This window comes from Lytechinus variegatus, chromosome 14 (assembly GCF_018143015.1).
Source record: "Lytechinus variegatus isolate NC3 chromosome 14, Lvar_3.0, whole genome shotgun sequence".
Taxonomy (NCBI): domain Eukaryota; kingdom Metazoa; phylum Echinodermata; class Echinoidea; order Temnopleuroida; family Toxopneustidae; genus Lytechinus; species Lytechinus variegatus.
The window spans coordinates 20720620-20743369 of NC_054753.1; the positions used below are offsets into that span (position 1 = coordinate 20720620).

The 22750-nt window shown below is 36.4% G+C and overlaps 1 pseudogene; it reads right to left on the bottom strand.

Annotated features, from left to right (window-relative positions):
- Nucleotides 1–4442: 4442 nt before the first annotated feature.
- LOC121427990 lies at nucleotides 4443–21488 on the bottom strand (annotated as a pseudogene).
- Nucleotides 21489–22750: the final 1262 nt, after the last annotated feature.

The window sequence follows — 22750 nt, forward strand, 5'->3', positions numbered from 1 at the left end:
GGTATTTAGTATCAAAATAACATGCGTGGCAAGATAGCCCATAAAAGCCATTGCAACATGGCATACTGTGACATTCAGGTGCAGTCGAATTAAAGACATGAATGAGTTTGATTTAAAAGTGGGATAGGAATTAAAATGAAATGAGAATAATTGTTTGCTCACATGATTATGTGGAATGTGTGTGTGTGGAAGAGAGAGAGAGGGGGGGGGGGGTGGAATCGATAGAGAAATATAGGGGGTGGGCAGGTACAAATTTTTTATTTTATTTGGAAGTGACCTTTAAGATAGCCTTGATGAGAGCAAATACATGGGGGGTACTGGGCTCTCTTTTGCTCCCATCCCAGACTCAGACTTTTTTTTTTTTAAATCTTCATAAGATTTGCACCAGATTGTTCATTTCAATTTCAAAATAAAGACAAAATGACCTGATTGCTCTCTTGCTCAGATTTTTCTCATCATTTTAAGTATTTACCCCACCCCCCAAAAAAAAATAATAACCAAATATTTGTGGCTATTCATGATGTGTAATGAAAATAATGGGCAGTGATGAACACCAATAGAGCAAGCAGATCCCTAAGTTCAATCCTACTAATGAATCTCTTGTAAGCTTCCAAAATGTCTTCCAGGGAAATAAGGGAATTAATTGATGTAGTAATAATCGCGAAAGAATAAAAAATATGTAAACAAGAAAAGATGAATAAACAACTGAATACCTTGAGGGGGGTGAACGGGGGATCGATCAATGACATGAATTTACCAAAGACGCAGCTCTATGAATACATTTCATATTCAATCACGTCGCGTATTATGCTAATTTGTGACAATTTGCTTATTTGCATATTTTTACGCTGTGCGCGCAGGCCAATTTATGACCACGCCTCTGTTTCGCTGGTGTGCCATGAAGTTGCGGTGTCCATAGCCTTGTACGCGAAAAATGGGAGCAGTGTGCACTTTTGACCTTCCAAAATTTCCCCATGTCTGACCGGATGCAGAAGCGGAATTTCCACCCCCTGTGAAGAAGATGGAATAGCGCCACCATGCACAATTTTAAAACAAGTTTTATTTTATTGTAAATTATTTCCTCGAAAAACCGATATTATTGTTTCTTTCCTACTCTTCTTTTTATATTTGCTCCTTCATTTTTTGTGTTTCATACTTTTTCTTTCTATCCATCTTTGTTTCTTTCTTTAATTCTCTTTCCCTTTCTTTCACTCCCCTCTTTCTCTCTTTCGTTCCTTTCTCTTACATGGCCTAATTAAGTATTTATTTCTAAATCAAAGTATCCACCTAAAGTTCTTATCTGAAATATTTGTCTAAGTTTAATGATTTTTTAAATAAAGATTATTTTATGCGCATGTCAGTCGAGATAATTTGCTGTTTTGAATATGAATGTATAGGTCAAGGAAAACATGATAATGTTATTTTATTTTTATTGAAATCATCGCATGCGTCCAAAAGCAATTTATATCTCAATTATCCTTCTTCACATCTATCTCTCACCACCATACGTATTAACGATGGTTATTCCGTTATAACTTATCATCACTGTCATCTTTACCACCATCTTCATCACCACCATGCCACCACTATCTTCATCATCATCATCATCGTCGTCATCCTCAACACTACCACCACCACCATCTTCAAAACTACTGTCATCATCATCATCGCTACCATCTTCACCACCACTATTATTATCATTATCACCATTAATACCACCACAACACTACCTTCATAATGATAGTAATAATAATCATCGTCATCACAACCACCACCCCTATCCTCATCACCACCAACACTACCGCCGCCACCATTTTCATCATCATATTTATCATCGCCATTATCACCACCACCCCCATCACCACCACGACTACCATCATTTGAATAATCTTCATCATCATCTATCATACGATCATCACCATCAACATCACCATCATCACCATCATCATAATATCGTCATCATTGCCATCATTATCATCATCATCATTACCATTATCATCATCATCATCATTACCATCATCAACATCATCATCATCACATCACCATCATCATTACCATCACATTAGCAATTCACAAATGTATTCGAGATGACACCCCCCCCCCCCCTTCCTCAACTTTTTTGTTATAGAAACTCTTGGAATTGATGTTGGTGTCTCGGTGATTATCTGTTAAAATTATTCTACCAGAATTTGGTAATGTTAAATATACATGTATAAGTTTGGGGTTTTTTACCGAAATTAGTGATAAACAGTTTTTTTTTGTTTTTAAGTAAATCATCTTCTCACTCCCTTTCTCTCTCTCACCGACTACCCCCCCCCCCCCCCTCGTTCTATTTAGTTAGTATTCAACATGTTTAAAGTTTGACCAGACTTGATTCAATTTATCATATTTACAATTTAATGAAAAGAGAAATCCATAGATTCAATTCAAAAGGAATAATCGGTATGTGCTCGATATACTTTAATTCTAATCAAATATACATTAGTCGTTTTAAATACAAAACTCTAGATTGTCCTCTCTGAACAATTTTCTCTCGTTTTCTATCTTCACCATTTATATATCTCACAAAATAATCGGATATATTATTTGTTTCTATTGTTTTCTCTTTTGGTTTGCTAAATGCATTCTAATACATATAGGCCTAAGAGAATAAAACAATCGAATATAAAAATGTAGCCTTTGTATAATGTAATATACTTTGCAGCTTTAGGGGCCTTTCTTCTGTAATGGTGACTCTTGATTTAAGTATGAAACAAGACCTTTATTCTACAGTCAGCATATTAAGAGACAAGATATTTTTTCTATTTTATTATATTATATAGTTGATAATAATCGATACCTATACCATTCCCATTTATACAGTATGTAAGTCTACAATGGTCCCGTAACACAAAGGTTAGCGATTGATCGCATGTTTGGTATTCATGATTAATTGTACATTGTAGTCAATTCAATCAATCGTAGAGATATTCATCTAAAATGCTTGTTAAGGTTCATGTTACAGGCCCCAGAAGTGCATTTCAAAACATGAGCTTCATTTGCTCTTTTTTCATGTTGAACTAACTATGTAACACAAAGGTTAGCGATTAATCGCTACATGAAATGGCCAATCAGGATCGTCGTTGCATGCGTATTTTGTTCACTAGACTGAATAAGAACCAATCAGAATTGTTCTTTCAAATAATGTGTTACGGGACCCTGATGTCATTGGTTATACATTCAAAATAAATTCATCTAATAGCTACGCATAGTCACTAATAGTGATTCATTCATGGCGTCAGGAAACATGTGTTATAAAATAATACAAACCTTATGCCGAAATTATAAAGCTAAAAATTTTGTAATCAATTTCCTTTTAAAATACTTTTTCCCCGTGGATAAACAGAGTCGTTCTAAACATAGGTCATAACTATACACAAGAGAATGTCAGAGACTAACCTCTGAGAGAGCAGTAACTCGATAACATGCATTTATAATATATAAATCGTGATATTTACACAAGAAAAATAATTTATACATCAAATTCAAAGTACAATTACATGTTCTTAAAAGAAAATTACCACAAATCGACCTGGAGTTGCCCCTCTACGTTAAAGGTGATAACCAGGTCTTTCGAATTATTGCATAGAAGTTTGGGTTGCTTTTTTTGCACGTTTCTTTTTTTTCAGGCTGCTTTCATGATCTTAAACTTGCAATGAAAAAGAAACCGAACTTTTGGGGATAGAGATTGCTGGAATGTTCTTGAAAAAGCAAATAAATGGTGTCAATTTGGGGGATCGTAAGCGATCGTGGTTATATATATACATACTTGAATGTAAACAGAGAAAATATGGCACTGAACACTTGAGTATATGAGTCGAATAGCAATTGAACGTTTAAGTTAATCTAGAATTAAAGATAGTGGAATCTATCTTTATGAATTTTCTCTAAATGATTCTTATAAAGACTCTACACATTAATATAACGATAATGGACGATTTGTAATTATACTTTACACCGTATACAATACATTCCTATATGCAATATTATGTATATAATAATTGAGATAAAGTTTGTATTTAAATACGCATATATTAGAAAATGAATATAAATTGTATATTCACATCTCCACCTGTTCACTAATTTATACTAAACCATTGTAATTTCATGTCAGTTTGTTCATTTTTTTTTGTATTTATTTATTTCATTTCTGTTTTATATAAGTTAATTGTGCGCCTTGAGTGTCATCGACAATTATGTGCGCTATACAAATCTTTAATTATTATTATTATTATTATTATCAGTAGTATATCACATTAAGTGATTCTATCATTGGATGAAGATATCACATGGTAAGTAATATACATGTAATACTGAATATCGACACGTGTTAAAGTAAGTTTGTATTGTAGCAGGATGAAAGCACGTCAGTCCCCATACTACATGGTGTGATATAACGTGGATTAAAGTGATACCTTGATGAAATATAAATTCTTGCCACAAGCAAAGGCGAGCATGTCTGGGGAGAGGGAAACTAAGTAACACCAATAATCTTTCAATGTCATATCAAGTGCTTTGAATTCAACTCTTTCCTTCAGGTTCAGACCATCAAGATCATAGAGCCTGATAACGACGCTACTTTTCTTCTTATCAACGCTCGCTACATACACCCTGTCCTGCTCATCCACGGCAGCATACGGGTAGACACCCCGTGGAGCTTGTAGAGACTTACCAGCATTCCCATCCCTGTCACAGACCGTCACCACGCATGGATCATAACGTGAACTCGTGACGATCAAACCCGTCCTGGTGGGAGATGCCTGATTCGTATCGTGCTTTGTTTGAACGGTGTGTTTAAGAGTAGATCCTGTCGGGTCATAGATATAGATTTGTTTTCCATAGTTAGTAATGATGATTTCATCTGTTGGACTTCTGTTAACTCTGAGAAAATATCGATTGTCTCTCACGTGGATTGTTGCTTTCCTAGAGCCAAGGGAGAGTAGAGGTGGGCTTCTGTAGAACCAATAGACACGCATAACGCCCCGTCCCGTTGCCCTTATAAAAATCGCCAATGGTATTTGAATGGTGCCGAATGGTAGTTGAATGGTGGTCTGAATGGTAAATGGTACGCGAATGGTATTTAAGTGGTGTTTCAATGGTAAGTTCTTAATGGTAATTGGTAGTTTATTCAATGGTAAATGGTATACCATATACCCAATGGTGTCTCAGTGGTATGTGTCTAATGGTATGATTAGTATGATGAATGGTATACCATACACCCAACGGTGTCTCAGTGGTATTCAATGGTGTCTCAGTGGTATGTGCTTGTAATGGTATGATTGGTATGATGAATAGTATACCATACACCCAATGGTGTCTCAGTGGTATACAATGGTGTCTCAGTGGTATTCAATGGTGTATCAGTAGTATGTGCCTGTAATGGTATGATTGGTATACCATACACCCAATGGTGTCTCAGTGGTATTCAATAGTGTCTCAGTAGTATGTGCCTCTAATGGTTTGACTGGTATACCATACACCCAATGGTGTCTCAGTGGTGTACAATGGTGTCTCAGTGGTATTCAATGGTGTCTCAGTAGTATGTGCCTCTATAATGGTATGATGAATGGTATACCATACACCCAATGGTGTCTCAGTGGTATTCAATAGTGTCTCAGTACTATGTGCCTCTAATGGTTTGACTGGTATACCATACACCCAATGGTGTCTCAGTGGTGTACAATGGTGTCTCAGTGGTATTCAATGGTGTCTCAGTAGTATGTGCCTCTATAATGGTATGATGAATGGTATACCATACACCCAACGGTGTCTCAGTGGTATACAATGGTGTCTCAGTAGTATGTGCCTCTAATGGTTTGACTGGTATACCATACACCCAATGGTGTCTCAGTGGTGTACAATGGTGTCTCAGTGGTATTCAATGGTGTCTCAGTAGTATGTGCCTCTATAATGGTATGATGAATGGTATACCATACACCCAATGGTGTCTCAGTGGTATTCAATAGTGTCTCAGTACTATGTGCCTCTAATGGTTTGACTGGTATACCATACACCCAATGGTGTCTCAGTGGTGTACAATGGTGTCTCAGTGGTATTCAATGGTGTCTCAGTAGTATGTGCCTCTATAATGGTATGATGAATGGTATACCATACACCCAATGGTGTCTCAGTGGTATACAATTGTGTCTCAGTGGTACACAATGGTGTCTCAGTGGTGGTCAATGGTGTCTCAGTGGTATACAATGGTGTCTCAGTGGTATTCAATGGTGTCTCAGTAGTATGTGCCTCTATAATGGTATGATGAATGGTATACCATACACCCAATGGTGTCTCAGTGGTATACAATGTTGTCTCAGTGATATTCAATAGTGTCTCAGTAGTATGTGCCGCTATAGTGGTATGACTGGTATGGTGAATGGTATACCATATACTCAATGGTGTCTCAGTGATATCCAATAGTCTCAGTGGCATATGCCTAATGATATGATTGGTATCAATGGTATACCATATGCCCAATATTGTGTCTTAGTAGTATGTGCCTAGTGGTATAATCATTGGATAGTTGTTGGATAATTGTAATGCCATAGTGGCTTAGTGGTGTGTGCCTAATGAATGTCATTTGTGTTAATGGAGAATGGTATGCCCAATTGCATTACCCAATAACATAATTTCGAAGATTTAAAGAAAATATATCAAAGATTTAAAAGTATTTAGAGTTAATAAAATTTTTGAGTCGTGACTTTTATGCGAGCAGCTTCCCCTAATCAAGTGTAATCGCTCATGATGGTAAACATGGTCTCTTGCATTCTTTTAAATTGTCTTTGTCCTTATTAAGTAAAAGGTCTATATGTGTTTAAATATAATTGATCCAGTGGTTATAATACAATACTATAAATTTGTATATTTTACGATTGTACATATTACCTTCTAAATTTAAATCTGATGCAATGGGTGCAAAATCAAAATCAATCGGTCAATGAAATCTTATTTGATAAAAAGGGTTTTAATTGTACCTTAATACCAACGGACAAATTATTTCACAGCCGCTCCCGAAAGTTCCCTGTAATCATTTACCATTAAAATCTTGAAATTCAAACATGCACGTTTTATAGGGAGCATGAAGAAGATGCGTATCGTGCTAAATAGAAAATTGTACATTGATCACCATCCTCTCTTTTTCCCTTTGTTTCCTTTCGCTTTTTGTTTCTTGGTAGTCAAAATTAATGAACGGCATGAATGTAGCTCCTCTATCGTACGGTATACTGTTCGTTTTTATTTTAAACTACGTTCTTCATATTTTTATTTTCAAAGTTTTATTCTATTTAATTTATAATCATTTTGCTTATTTATGGCCGCTTTTTATGAAGAGAACTATATCTGGAGTGTTCCAAACTTAGATATTTGCAATTAATCCCAAGATACAAATTTATAGGTTATATACATTAATTTTATCTAAAACATATCAATTTGGATTTTTTTGATGGAAGAAACAATAAATCAGTTGCAAGTTTGCAATGAAAAGTATGACTTTCAATTGATTTTGGAGTGTGAAATTGATTTTCGTTCGATTGAAAGTTTCTTGCAATGCCCGCGGCCCATATTTTGCTCAAAATGAATTCACTGTTGGTTGTCTTGGTCCCCCAACCTATATCAAATTCCCATCCACAAACCCTGATATGGTCAGTCTGCAACGTCCAAAGCCCCCTCCGAACCCATTTGTACCTTATAGCTGCTTCCAATCATGAATTATTCCTCTCTTTTTTTTTACAAATGATATTTTCAAAATTCTAATTCTATTTTTAGGCCCTAATTATTCTTTCTCACGGACGGCGTTCATAAAGAGGAGAGCTATTCTATAGGACGGTCATTACTTGATTGAAATGATTTATCCATATTGTCTTGCTCCCCCACCCCTATCAAAATTCCCTGCCGCCATACAGGGTATAGTACAATGTAACAGAAAAGAAATATACTGAATGAAATCTCTATTTCAATCAAAACAAAAGCAAATTGAAAGGGAAGAGGAATGAGTAAAAAATATACATATAAAGGGAAAAAACAAGAAAAGAAAAAGGCAGAGGAGAAAAGAAAAAAAGACAACGAAAATAAAAAAGAAAAGAAGAGAAAAGAAAAGGAAAAAAATGAAGGGATCGAAAACTTTTTTTCATAGATTCCAAGATCCAAGGGAAACATTGGCAAAAATTGATCTCACGCCATCATGGTTTCCAACCACGAACCAATCGAGAGGAAAAAGAAGACACCCCTGATTTGGGTTTGATTCACCCCCCCCCCCACCCATATCGGGATGTGTATTTATCTTGGCGAAGAAGTCCCTGTTACACCCACAAATGTAATAATCGCCCACAAATGTAATAACGCCCACAAATGTAATAACACTTTACCCACAAATGTAATAACGCCCACAAATGTAATAACACTTTACCCACAAATGTAATAATTTTTGATCGCCCACAAATGTAATAACACTTTACCCACAAATGTAATAACGCCCACAAATGTAATAACACTTTACCCACAAATGTAATAATGCACTTTACCCACAAATGTAATAATGACTTTACCTACAAATGTAATAAATTTGAAGTGATTTTTGGCGAATTCGTTCTAAACTAATATCCTATAGTAATGCGTTCATATAGCACAAAAGTTCAAAGTCTTTTTTCCAGACCCGGTTGATGAAATATTACAGTACAAGTCCAAGTCTTTTTCCAGACCCGGTTTTTCAAATACGTCCAAATTCTTTTTACCAGACCCGGTTGTTTCAAAATTATAATAAACGTCCAAAGTTTTTTTTCCAGACCCGGTTAATTAAAAAATTATGCAAGTCCAAAGTCTTTTTTTCAGACCCGGTCGTTTCAAAAGTTATAATATACGTCGGTGAGGGGTAAAGACAACACTCTAACCCCAAGCATTTTAAGTGGGTTTAATTTTGAAGATTGGTCTCAGCTGTCATTTTTTTCAATATTTCTTTATCTTTTAAATAACCGGGTCCAGACGAAAGACTAAGCATAATACTCGTGTTATTCCACAAGAATAAGAATATGAGTCTTTTGTTTTTAGGATTGTTTAAATCATTTTTAAATCACCGGGTCTGGAATAAAGACAACGCTCTAAACGTGTGCTATTCTACGCGCATGGTCTTAATTTGGAGGATTGTTGGTTCTTAGATTCGCTGTTGGGGGTTGAGTTTTATTGATTTTTTATTCCTGAAATAATTGTGTCTGGAGGAAAGTCGATCTTCGACAATCGGTCTTCATGTTGTTCCACAGTAATTAGATTATTGGGTATTCGTTTTAGAATATTTGTAAAAACTATTTTATTTTTCAAATAGTAACCAAGTCTGGAGAAAGGATGTCTGCTTTACCCACGCGTTATTACAATGTTTTGTAGGGGTAGTAGTATTATTTTAAAAAAAGACATATTTTTACTGGGTGAAACTTTGGAAATTTGGTCTTAGATTCGAAGTTTTTTCAGTTACTTTTTTTTAATAGCCAGGTCTGGAGGAAAGAGTACGTTTTAAAACTCGTGTTATCAACGAGAATAAGAATATAAGGTCTTATGTTAGATTTTTTTCGTAACTGTTTTAGGTCTGGAATAAAGACAACACTCTAAACCTCTTTTAAAACAGGTTCTTAGGTTGAAGGTTTGTTTGGTCTTAGACTTTGATTTTTTTTAATTCTTACTATTAGCGTTTTTTTAAAGAAAAAAATGGTCGGGCTGAAAGACTACGCTATATCCAGCATTAATAAGATTATGGAGTCTTTATACTGTTTTTAAACTGTTATTCATAATGTTTAAATAACAGGTAACCGGGTCTGGATAAAAGACTACGCTTGATTCTCAATTTACTCTTAGTGCATATATTCACAATATACACCGTATAAGTTGAAACAACAACAAAGACATTAATTCCACCAGTTTTAATTAACTGGGTCTGGAGAAAAGACTAAGCTCGATTCCCATTTTTTCCACAGGAATATCATTATCGTATCTTAGTTTGGACTTATATTATAAATTTTGAAATAACTGGGTCAGGAAAAAGACTGGACTTATTAAAATTCTTGAAACAACCGGGTCTGGAAAAAAGACTTTGGACTTATATCACAATTTTTCAAACAACCGGGTCTGGAAAAAAAGACTTTGGACCTTTATTATATTTTTTAAACAACCGGGTCTGGAAAAAAGACTTTGGATTTATATTTGTACTTTGATGTTTTATTAACCCGGTCTGAAAAAAAGACTTTGCACTTTTGTGCTATATGAACGCATTACTATAGCATTTTAGTTTAGAACGGATTCGCCAAAAATCCCTTCAAATTTATTACATTTGTGGGTAAAGTCATTATTACATTTGTGGGCGATCAAAAATTATTACATTTGTGGGTAAAGTGTTATTACATTTGTGGGCGTTATTACATTTGTGGGTAAAGTGTTATTACATTTGTGGGCGTTATTACATTTGTGGGCGTTATTACATTTGTGGGTGCAACAGTCCCCTCCCCCAGATTTGGTCATAATTTATCCCCCCCCCCCCATATGTGTTGGCGAGCAGGGCCGCTTGGCTGCTTGCCAGGTAGCTCTATTATAAATACGTATTGTTCTCGCACGCACGCGCGAACGTCTAACCGCCAAGTGCAATATTTGAAAAAGAAAACTCGATCTACCGGTAGGCCTACTACCGTTTTGCTGTTGATAAGTCCGTCGATAATTCATCAAAAACTAAAGGAACACGGGTCAGATTCGGACAGCGACTTCAAAGTCATTTGTAGAAGGCTAAACAGTAAGTTCTATAACAATTTTCTTTGATTTATTTCTCAAATTGTCTCAAAATGTTAGATGTCGTTGTACTGCCACGACATGCACGACCACTGCACTGCCACCGTCACTGCCCCGTTGGCGCTGGCCGCTGCTCTACGGGCCGGGACGTGGCTTTGACGATAGGGAGTGCTTATGGTTTTTATGCTTTGTATTGGCAGAGTTTAGCTCGGCGAGCAGTGAATAGTAATTCGCTCATATTGCCTGATGTTTATTGTCAATGTTTTACAAAAACCATCTCTGAATAGGCCTACATTGAATTCATGAATGAATGATTTGTTAATGCTAATGTCAAGACTGTCAAAGTTTTAATTGTTACTGCACACGTTAATTCACTGAAATTGAAAACTTGCCGACAAATATTGCTTTGAAATTAGGCCTATAATTTGTTGTTGATAGATGTTGGTATTGAAATGAGATAAAATGGAGGTGAAACATGGGTCCTAAAGTTTAAAAAATGATAAAGGCTACGCAGGTCTATAACTTAGCTACACTGTACACCACAACGGCAAATTGTCCATAGACTGTGTACAACGGATAGATCGTCTCCGCACAGCGATTCGAAGACCGCTGATTGGTCAATCGCGCAGATCACGTCATGATCACGTGGTCCGAAAAATAATTCCTTCGGACTGCGTGCGGAAGTATCGATAGCGATAACGATATCCGGTCATGATGTGTACGCGGTAAATGGTCTTGGTTCGTAATCGGATCGCTCCGGTATCGATCAAAAATTATCGAAACTCTGCAATTTCATGCATATTCACGCGACGCTCCGAAACCAGGAAGCCAATTGACTTTGTGCACGTTGCGATAGACTCTACAAATTCCAACGAACACGATGACATATAGACGCTAATTTGTAAGATTTTGACGGAAAAGCAAAAAGTAATCGAAAATCTCTTACCTGTGCGGTATCGGTGAGAAAATAGATCCTCCGAGAATACCTTTCATAATTCATATAAAATATGCGAAAGTGAAATTCTAGGTCGATTTTGGTACGAGGTGATAGAGAATTGCACACTTGTTTTGGTGGAATTCTGTGTGGGGAAATAAAAGGCTTGCACTGCGCATGCTTACTATATTTTCATTCATAAATTGGTTCTCGGTAGTGGCTGGATGACGTCATGTAATAAGCAAAAATGTACACGACCGCTACGTTCACGCTCCGCTATCCGTTGTACACAATTTGTCGCTGTTTAATTGCACATACTATTTCAATGGTAAAATGTGCACTTTGTGTGTGGAACTGTGACTGGACGGAGTGACAAACGATTCCTATTCAATTTTTCTACAGAGGCTGCAATAATTATGCAGAGAAAACTGGCGCTAATGCAGTTTTGCACCGGCCGATTACCAGCATACCTCATCACCAAAACTTGTTCCCAAATGTCATGACAGGTCTCTCAGTCACATTTCTATGTTAATATACCCACCGCTTTTCAAAATATTGGGAACGGCTGTATTTAGTCTTGATCTCGACGTCGTTGATCTAATCCGTAGACATCACTTCGCGGATCGCTGGGATTCGCCTTAATATATATATGGACTGAAGTTAGCAACCAAATCATGCTAACATGTGGCGAACAAACTGCCAGCATGCCGCATGCGAATCTTTTGATCGCATGACTTCGGTCCATATCAACATGACGGCGAATCCAAGCGATCCGCAATATTTTGAAAAGTGGTGGGCATATTGAATATTGATCTCAAAATGTGTGTAGACAACTCTGGTGGGGAGTTTTGCTCGAAGTTGCATGCACAACAAACAATTGTCCATAGACTGTGTACAACGGATAGATCGTCTCCGCACAGCGATTCGAAGACCGCTGATCGGTCAATCGCGCAGATCACGTCATGACCACATGGTCCCAAAAATAATTCCTTTGGACTGCGTGCGGAAATAGCGATAACGATATCCGGTCATGTTGTGTACGCGGTAAATGGTCTTGGTTCGTGATCGGATCGCTCCGGTATCGATCAAAAATTATCGAAACTCTGCAATTTCATGCATATTCACGCGACGCTCTGAAACCCGGAAGCCAATTGACTTTTTGCACGTTGCGATAGACTCTACAAATTCCAAGGAACACAATGACATATAGACGCTAATTCGTAAAATTTTGATGGAAAAGCAAGAAGTATTCGAAATTCGCTTACCTGTGCGGTATCGGTGAGAAAATAGATCCTCCGAGAATACCTTTCATAATTCATATAAAATATGCGAAATTGAAATTCTAGGTCGATTTTGGTACGAGGTGATAGGGAATTGCACACTTGTTTTGGTGGAATTCTGTGTGGGGAAACAAAAGGCTTGCACTGCGCATGCTTACTATATTTTCATTCATAAATTGGTTCTCGGCAGTGGCTGGATGACGTCATGTAATAAGCAAAAATGTACACGACCACTACGTTCACGCTCCGCTATCCGTTGTACACAATTGTTCACTGTGAGTTGGCTGGTGTGAAACTGCATTAGTGTGGGAGGGTATTCTTAGATCCTTTCATGGGGCTAGGCATATCAATTTTTTAAAGTAAATTTTATCCTTTTTTAAAGTTAAGTTTGTCCTGTGATCACATTTTATCTGTTTTTATTTATTTACTGATCAAAACTTGCCTAAAAACGTCTGGAGTCCATCCACTGGCATATGATTGTCCATGAACAGATCCATGATTTCTCAAAGGGGGTAGTGGGGCACATTTTCCCAAGGAAACTTTAAATAACAAGCAAACCAAAAAAGAGATCCTCTTGTATGAGACAATATTTTTAATATAAATATTTGCTGTAACTTTCGAAGGGGGGGGAACACTTGTGTAAGAAAGCCACATTTTTATCAAACACATCGACTATTGCTCTCAAGGTGGGGGCACAGGTCAAATGTGCCCTCTTGGATCTGCTTCTGCGGTTGTCAATACCAGAAAAATGGAATTTATGTCATCGATTACCCTCTTGAAAATTGCTGCTATAGACATTTGATTTCAGATGACCTAGCTTTTACTAGTATAAAGCATGCACAGTTATAATACAGCCTTGTCTGAACTACGCTGAATACTATCACATTTCCTTATTTTTATCCTGAATTCTGGGCTGGTAATCAGAGATCCATGAAAAATATCTTTAACATTAAAGTTCTAAGATCATTCTTTTTCTATTACTATATTAGTATTCTATTTTTGCTTGTATCTGCACATACATGCAGATTTTACAACACTCAAATTGATTTTATTTCATTTTCAAAGTTTGGACGACGGATACACTGGATGATAAGGTAGATGGTCCAGCCTTATCTGGGAATGACACGACGGGTGTTGAACACAGAAAACGTGCCATGTACAAGAAACAATTGGAGTTTATGAAAGGTAGGTGTGTAAGAATTTTCTTCAGTAGAAAAAATTGCAAAGCTTCATGAGATAAAACAGATTGTATTCCTGCAGTGGTATAGCTGGAAAAAAAAACCTTGTCAGGAATGGTAAAAAATCATGAGAAAGGACAAATGTCATCCCTATTTAGAGGAGCACAAGTCTTTTCTGACACCCCCCCCCCAGAAAAAATATCAGTATGTTGGCTGAGGGGGGAAGGGTGGACAATTTGTCCCCAGCTATTCATTTGTTGTGGTATTTTTCATCATTGGGGCAACCTCCCATTAGATAGGTTATTGTCTACCCATCTATGGTTAAACATAAATTTATTTATCATATTTTACCAAATGTTTTGTTGATATTTGTTAATTGGTATCATTCAATTGAATGGTAGAGTATACAGCAAAATATATGAACTTCTAAAGAAAGCTTACACACACGACAAGCATTCATATTTTGAACCCTTAGCTAATATACTGTCCTTTGCATTGTTATCATCCAATATTTCTTATTACAGCTTCAAGGAATTAATCCTGCCGGGTACCCATTCACTTCATCTGGGTCTAGTGATGCACAGTGTGGATGAATTTCGGGCTGAAGGAAAACACACCATGGCTAGGACTCAAATTCACGACCCTCTGTTTGGAAGGTGAGAGTCAGAACCACTAACCAGCTGATGTCATATCCCCACTTGTATTTTATTACAAGAAGTCGCGCTAATTTACATTTTGTCCTCCGAGAACTATAAAAAATGGAGTGAAAATTTATTTCAAAGACATGTCCACCCTAACAAAAAAGTTGATTTGATTAAAAAGAGAAAAAATCAAACATAAAAATCGGATGAAAAATAAGAAAGGCATGACATTTTAAAGTTTCGCTCAATTTCACTTAATAGTTACATGCACATCCAGGTCGGTATGCAAATGAGGGAACTGATGACATCACTCATTCACTTTTCTTTGTTTTTTAAATATGAAATATTATAATTTTCTCCTCATTGTCCTATGAAATAAAGTTTTATTTTGATTTTTTATTGTCAAATCTGTAAAAATTGAAATATTGTACAATTCAAACAATGAAAACCAAACAAAAAGTGAGAGACATCATCGATTCTCTCATATGCATGTGGGTAAATTGTGTATATAACTATTTTGTGAAAAATAGGCGAAATTTCAAAATGTCATGACTTTCTTATTTTGCATCCGATTTAGATGAAATATTTTGCATGATGCTTGCCTGATTTTCTCTTTTGATTCAAAACAACCTTTTCTGTGGTGGACTTTACCTTTAATGTGAAGATATGCATTGCTGGAAATAATGATATGATACTTGGGACATATCATACACACATGTATGAAAATATGAAATAATTATTTCATTTTATAGAATAAGCCTAACAAATATTCCTGACGATCATGTGTACATTGGGTTAATTTTTTACCAAAATGTTGTTCAAATTCAATAACTTTGTTATTATCAGATTTTAATGAAATTTTCAGCATGATCCTTTTCTGATTCATTCTCTCCCTACCAAAATCTCCCCTTTTCTCATGCTTTCTTTCTATGGTCCCCTTCATTCTCCTTATAACTATGTTATATGTAAAATGTAACCGGTCGTCCAACCAATTTGATTGAAGGGCTAGAGGTACTCGAGACTGAAAGCTATGTGATATAATTCAAAGTGTACATCAGACAACAAAAAACACTGAAAATTTCATAAAAATTTGTTGAGGATTAACAAAGTTTTGACGAATTAAAGTTGTTATTTTTTGGTAAAACTGTTGTCTGCAAGTCCTCATGAATATACAAGATCACAATTTATATATTTTTTGTATTATATGAATTTAAATTTTGTCCAAGCTCGGTTGTAAAAAATTACGATTGACTACTGATTTACTGTGTAAGACAATAATCATATTATTTCTCACACATAGTTGAGTTATTCATCTGATTTAACACAACAAAAATAGAAAGAAATAAGTGGGTATCTTGTATATATTATTTTCTATATTTTTTGCAAAAAAGGTCTCTATTTTTCTTCTGTTTTTTAGTGTTCCAAATTGAATAATTTTCTTTCCCTATTTTCATTATATTTTTTTTTCTGTGTGTGATATATTATTTATTTCTTAATGTATCATTATTGTATTCATGATAAACTTTTGGCGTGTTTGTACATTAAATCATTAAAAACAGTTTATCTTTTCCGGACTCGAATAACCTTATCGTTCTTAAACCAACCTCTTTCTACAGACTGAATAATCTGATTAACTTGCATTTCGCGTCGCAAATACGGCGGAAATCGGAAAATCAGAAAATTCAACCTATAACCTCACATTGCATTTTGGTATGTCAAAAATTGCATCTCGTTAGGAAAATTTTCAAAATTCATGGTAGATCTCACTCATTGTAACAGGTACACATGTTTCGCGATCAGCTGGCGAGATAAAAACCGGCCAGAATATATGTATACTGTGAGATCGCACTTCTTGGTTCACGCACTTAAGCCAGACACGTATGCTATTTTGCCCCATGTTTGTACAAAAAATTTAAACGGATTAACATGGCAATAACCACCTCTCAGAGAGATGGTTATGAGAAACCGTATTTTGTGCGATGCAATTTATCAATAAACCGCATCGCGTCTGTTTCTACAGTTATCCGGGATTCTGGATACTTAGGCGGGTAATACCTTTAAACAATTCTATGTAGAAACATGCCATTGATATATCTTTTTAGGTGAAAAGAAAAAAGAGACCAATTTGGGGGTACTATTTTCCCCCCTTTTGGGGATATTTCATTTCTTCTAGGTGTGGTACACTTTATTCATTTGGCCATGTGAAGGCTATCACACATTTTGAGTTTAATCTTCGAAATTTGGTGTTCATTAGTTTGTTGTCCAAACTCTGTCTTACATGTAAATTTGTTTATAGGAAGATTAACATAATATTTATGTGGAGTGCAATCATTGATCTCTTGTGGAGTCGCACAGTCACATGTATTCATAATATGGTGCTTTTATGCCATACCTGTCAATACTCTTTTGTACTTGAACTTATTAGTAAAAAATGTGTATTAATGTCGTTGAAAGCAATTACACATAACAGATTTAACATCAAGTTTATTGTATTACAAGTATCAGGTTTGTATGCAGAACAGTGGTTTTGCCAAGTACTCAATCCATGTAAAAAGCAATATGAGAGAACAGGTTTATTCTCGGAAATGTTAGTCTTCATTTGTTGTGTTTTTCAATCAAACTCTGTCTTTATGCATGTTTATTTTTAGATAACAAGATTGACAGAGTATAGATATCAACGAGTAGCTAAGTCATATATATTAATAACTTATGTGCTTTATTATAAAGTCTATACTTGTGAATACTCTGTGCCATTTATGCTGTACTTAAACTTCTTATAGTAAAAACATTTTATTGACGTTCTTGAAATAAGTAACTGTTTTCATTTTTTTTCTTGTGTATACTTATTCCATTATTAAGCCTACCATTAACCCCAGAGATATGCTGTTCACCATTGGTCTACCATTCACTGTACTTTATTGGCCTACTATACATTGCACATCGTTGTTCTACTGTCTACCATTCAGTGTAAACCATTGGTCTACCATTGAATTTACACTTGTGGTCTATAGTGTATGACCAATGATGTTATTTGAATGGTTGACTAATAGTATAGTGTGTATGACAGTGTTGTATGGTAAATGGTAGGTCAATGGTGTACAGTGTATGGTAAGCCAATGGTGTATGGTAAGCCTATGGTGTACGGTGAATAGTAGTTCAATGGTGTATGGTAGGCCAATGGTGCACTGTAAATGGTAGGTCAATGGTATACGGTGTATGGTGTAAAGTGAATGGTCAATCAATGGTGAACGGTGTGTGGTGTACGACGAATGGTAGTTGAATGGTGTATGGTGAGCAGTGAATGGTACACGAATGGTGTACGGCGAATGGTGTACGGTGAATGGTGTACAGTGAATGGTACGCGAATGGTGTACGACGAATGGTAGTTGAATGGTGTATGGTGAGCGGTGAATGGTACACGAATGGTGTGCGGTGAATGGTAGTTGAATGGTGTATGGTGAGCGGTGAATGGTACACGAATGGTGTACGGCGAATGGTGTACGGTGAATGGTACGCGAATGGTGTAAAGTGAATGGTATGCGAATGGTACACGAATGGTATATGGTGAATGGTACACGAATGGTGTATGTTGAATGGTAGTTGAATGGTAGGCGAATGGTGTAAGGTAATTGGTAGGCCAATGGTGTCCAGTGAATGGTGGCTGAATGGTAAATGGTAGGCCAGTGAATGGTGGCTGAATGGTGAATGGTGGTCAATGGTAAACCTGTCTATAGTGGCCATATGGTAGATCAATGGTGAATGGTGTTTGATCAATGGTATATGAATGGTAAATGGTGCTCATGAATATGGTAATAGTAACGTCCGAATTATTTAAATTAGTTTGAATGGTATACCATTGAGGCTTGAATGGTATACCATTGGTGTATGGTGGGTGCTGTGCGAATGGTATTCCAATGGTATATCAATGGTGTATGATAAATGGTAGTCAATGGTATACCATTCAATTTTTTTTATAAGGGTGCACAACCAGATCATAACAATTCATGTCATTTAAGGCTAATATGTTACTATATCGCTGCTTTTCACCATTTGAATCAATGATATCAATACCTAGTGCATCCCATCCATACCCGATAGCGACAGTGCTAAGGGAGTACCGTGCCATACCCCACATCACTCCCCGTAGATTAACACACTGAATGACTTCCATCTTGGGATCTGGTCCTGAAATACTCCCGAGTTCAAGACGAGTGTTGTCTGCAGGTTTGAACCTCTTCTGTGCTTTCTTCTTAATAGCTTCCGCAGAAGTGTGATCAGTAACCTCCTTCAGCATGGCATCCAGCTCCTCACAGAGCAAGGTATGAGCAGATAGAGAGTCTGTCTCAAGATGACCCAGTCTGTCATTATCTACCAAAGTAATTGAACTACAAATACTCTTGATCCTCTGTCGATCTTTTGACTTCAAGACGTTGAGGTCGTCATCAAAACTATGCTTTAAGGCGTGTATTTGCTCGGTGAGATTTCGAAGATTTTCTTCCAGTTCCTTGGCCTTGATGCTGTAGGCTTGCTTGACATCATCTAGTATTGTCTGCACTGCAGTGTGTACCTCATGACGTTGTATTTCTATGTTCTGAATGTTCTTTTCCAGCTCTGCTTTCTTGTCAGCACATCGTTGAGCTAGGTCTGTCACCTACGAATTGAAAGTGTGATAAGTAAAAACAACGAGTTAGATCTGGAAATATTCCATAATGGATAAAAATAACAAATTATATAGGTAACAAAAGTTTAATCACACAGAATTAACATACAATATTCTGAATAAGCTTGAAGAGAGACAACGTATAATTACAAAATTGTATGGCATATTTAAATACTAACGGTAATAATCATCAATGTACTTCAACGTAAAGAGTATAGAACTGGAGTAAATGCAACAACATTTTACATACTGATGGTGGAATTACAAATTATTATTTATCATTGTCAATCTGTATTCAACACCATCTATTATTGTTGTCATTCTATTAATCAATGTTCATGTCTATGATTATAAGTATTATTATTCTTTTTACTATAATTATCATTATTATTAATATTTCATTGTCATTAATATTATTTTTTTCAATCTTTAAAGTCCAGTTACTGTTCTTAATATCCTATATATCTTAATATTGTGATAATCATGATGATTATTATCATCATGATAATCATACAATCATTAAAATACCTGGTATGATCTTTGATGTTTTTTGTTATTGATAATTTATTTTCATCATCGACATCAATGATCACCCTAATATGTTGGGCAACATACTGCCCACTGCGTTGGGTAAAGTTTGTTTGTAAAGAAATATATACATGCTTATATATTCTGGGCAATCATTATCTAATTGAGCAAATTCATTACCAAATTATTAGTTCTTATTACCCAATTTGGACAGATTTTAACTAATAGTAGTATGGATAGTATGTTACTCAGTGATGGTTAAAAATGTTGCCTTTTTTGACCAACCCTTTTAAGAGGGTACGCTTTCAAAAATTAATGTTGCCTACATTTTTTTACAACTGTTTAACCTCACACTGTTAGAAAAAATAAAAGAAGTTTCTGCAGCAGAGTCTCGAGAACACCTGTAATCTTACCGAATTGCGTAATCTTACAGGAAATTGGTATTTGATGTATGGAATCTTACAAATTTCTTTGAATAAAACACCCTTTTCCCCTTTTTTAAACAGACCTGTTCTGTTAAATTGCAGAAAAATTCTTGTTTTATGAATTTACAGAATGATTATTACGCAATTCGGTAAGATTACAGGTGTTCTCGAGACTCTGCTGCAGGAACTTCTTCTATTTTTTTTAACAGTGCACATTACTTGTTTAAATATTTTTTAGTGTTTAAACTTTTATACAGCTAAGTTTGATTAATGATATTTGATTCTCAAAAAATGTCTGGCTGTTTAAACTTCTTAACAACTACTGTTAGGTTCAAATAGTGAACAGTGTTATATAGATTTTTATACAGCGTTTTTACTGTGATAATTATGAATAAATTTACCTTCCGTCGCAACTCCTGCTCAAAGTCAACCTGGTTCTTGATTTTGTGATTTTGATGATCAACGAGTACACATTTTTGACAGACATGGACCTTACAAACCTCACAAAACATATCTTTGTTCTCTTGTTTGTGGATGGAACACTTCTCGAAGAAATGACCAATGCTGACTTCCCTTCGATGACATTATCCATGGAGACAATCTCATGACCTTCGAAGACGACTGTAAGATTAAGATGACAATGTAAGCACTCATCACACATGTAATAATTACATGTTCTGCAGAATGATACAGCGTCTTTCAGAGACTTGCAAGCGGTGCATTTCTGGCACATCTCAAGGACAGCAGCTGCAGCATTCATCCCTCCACACTTGGCGTGGTAATCGTCTACGCATCCGTTGATGGAGACATTGAGACGGAGATCATCGACACGGTTGGTGGATAACTTGGTGATCTCCCTGCAGAGAGGACAGACCATGTGATCAAGGTCCTGGTGGGTTAGATCGTATTTCTTGAGGCACTGCCTACAAAACGTGTGTCCACATGAAGTCAGGATTGTTGCCTCGACAAATATATCAAGACATAATGGACATATCAGGTTCAGTGAAGAGCTTGAAACTTTGTCTGATTCACACTTCTCAGCCATCGCTAAATTAATTTACGAACATGCGATTTAAATTCCGACAAATAACACATAAGTCAAGTTAGTACTAACGTATTGAAACGCCAAGTTCGCATTACAACACAATGATCACTTCATGTTATTGCTAATGTGTAGTTCAATACAAATTCAAATCAACTACAAGAGTAAAAAAAAACACACACCCGATTCGAACTTTCTGTAAATAGTACCGGGTATTCCCAGCTACATTTGAACCTGACTAACTCATCAAAAGAAGAGGAAGCAACTTTCAATGAAGGAATAAGGGTTTACTAGGATGTCTGAAAATTGAATTGATGATAAGCGCCAGAATTTTATTTTGTAAAACCTTTAATTTGTCAATGTAAGTCTCAAAAGTATAATTGCCCCATCCAACATTACAGTAAGTCAGATAGGGAAGCACAAAGCTAATATGTATGTAAAGTTCCTAGAAAAGTCTCAGACAAAACACATCTTAATCTACATATAGCACCTACACCTCAAGAAACCTTTCTACACACTGACTTTATGGGGTTTCTAAGTCAAATGTTCTTCGATAATTACTCCTAGAAATCGAACATGCTCACTACGAGCAACACTGTGGCCCCCAACATTAAGAACAGTTTCTGGAATAATTTTGCCTCTAGAACCAAAAATCAATACTTGGGATACTCCTCATCTCATGGACAGAAGTAACTCCACTCTGAATCCGTAGCCCTCTGGAGATGTTGTACCGCATTCCTTGCTCGTGTCCACCGGTGTACTCCCCATCTAATTGACAGCACGTTCAAATTTGTAATGGTGTAGATACCCCCACATCCAAACTTGTCACCGACCCAGACGTATACCCAGACATCTGGTGTTTTTCATCGTGGATACCAAGACATCACTCAGTCCGACTCCGGTGTGATCAATGGCTCCGAAGCAGTCAACTTTAATACGTAAATGTGATAACTGGTCTCCCCCCCCCCCCTTAGTGGAAGGGTCATATTTCCTTTCATCTTCTACTGACCCAACCCTTATTTCTGATCGGGGGGGGGGGGGGGGGGCACTCAGTATATAACGCATAGTGGGTATGTGCCGCGGAGGGGACCCCCATTTTTACACTCAAATTTCCGTTCCAAGGCATAGCATTTTTGCCTTGTTGAGAAAAAGAACAAAGAAAGCCGCTCCAAGGCATAGCATTTTCTTCTTATCGAGAAAAAAAGAAGAGAGAAATCCGCTCCAAAGCTTCGCATATTTTTCGTTACGCCGCTCCGATCGCGTTG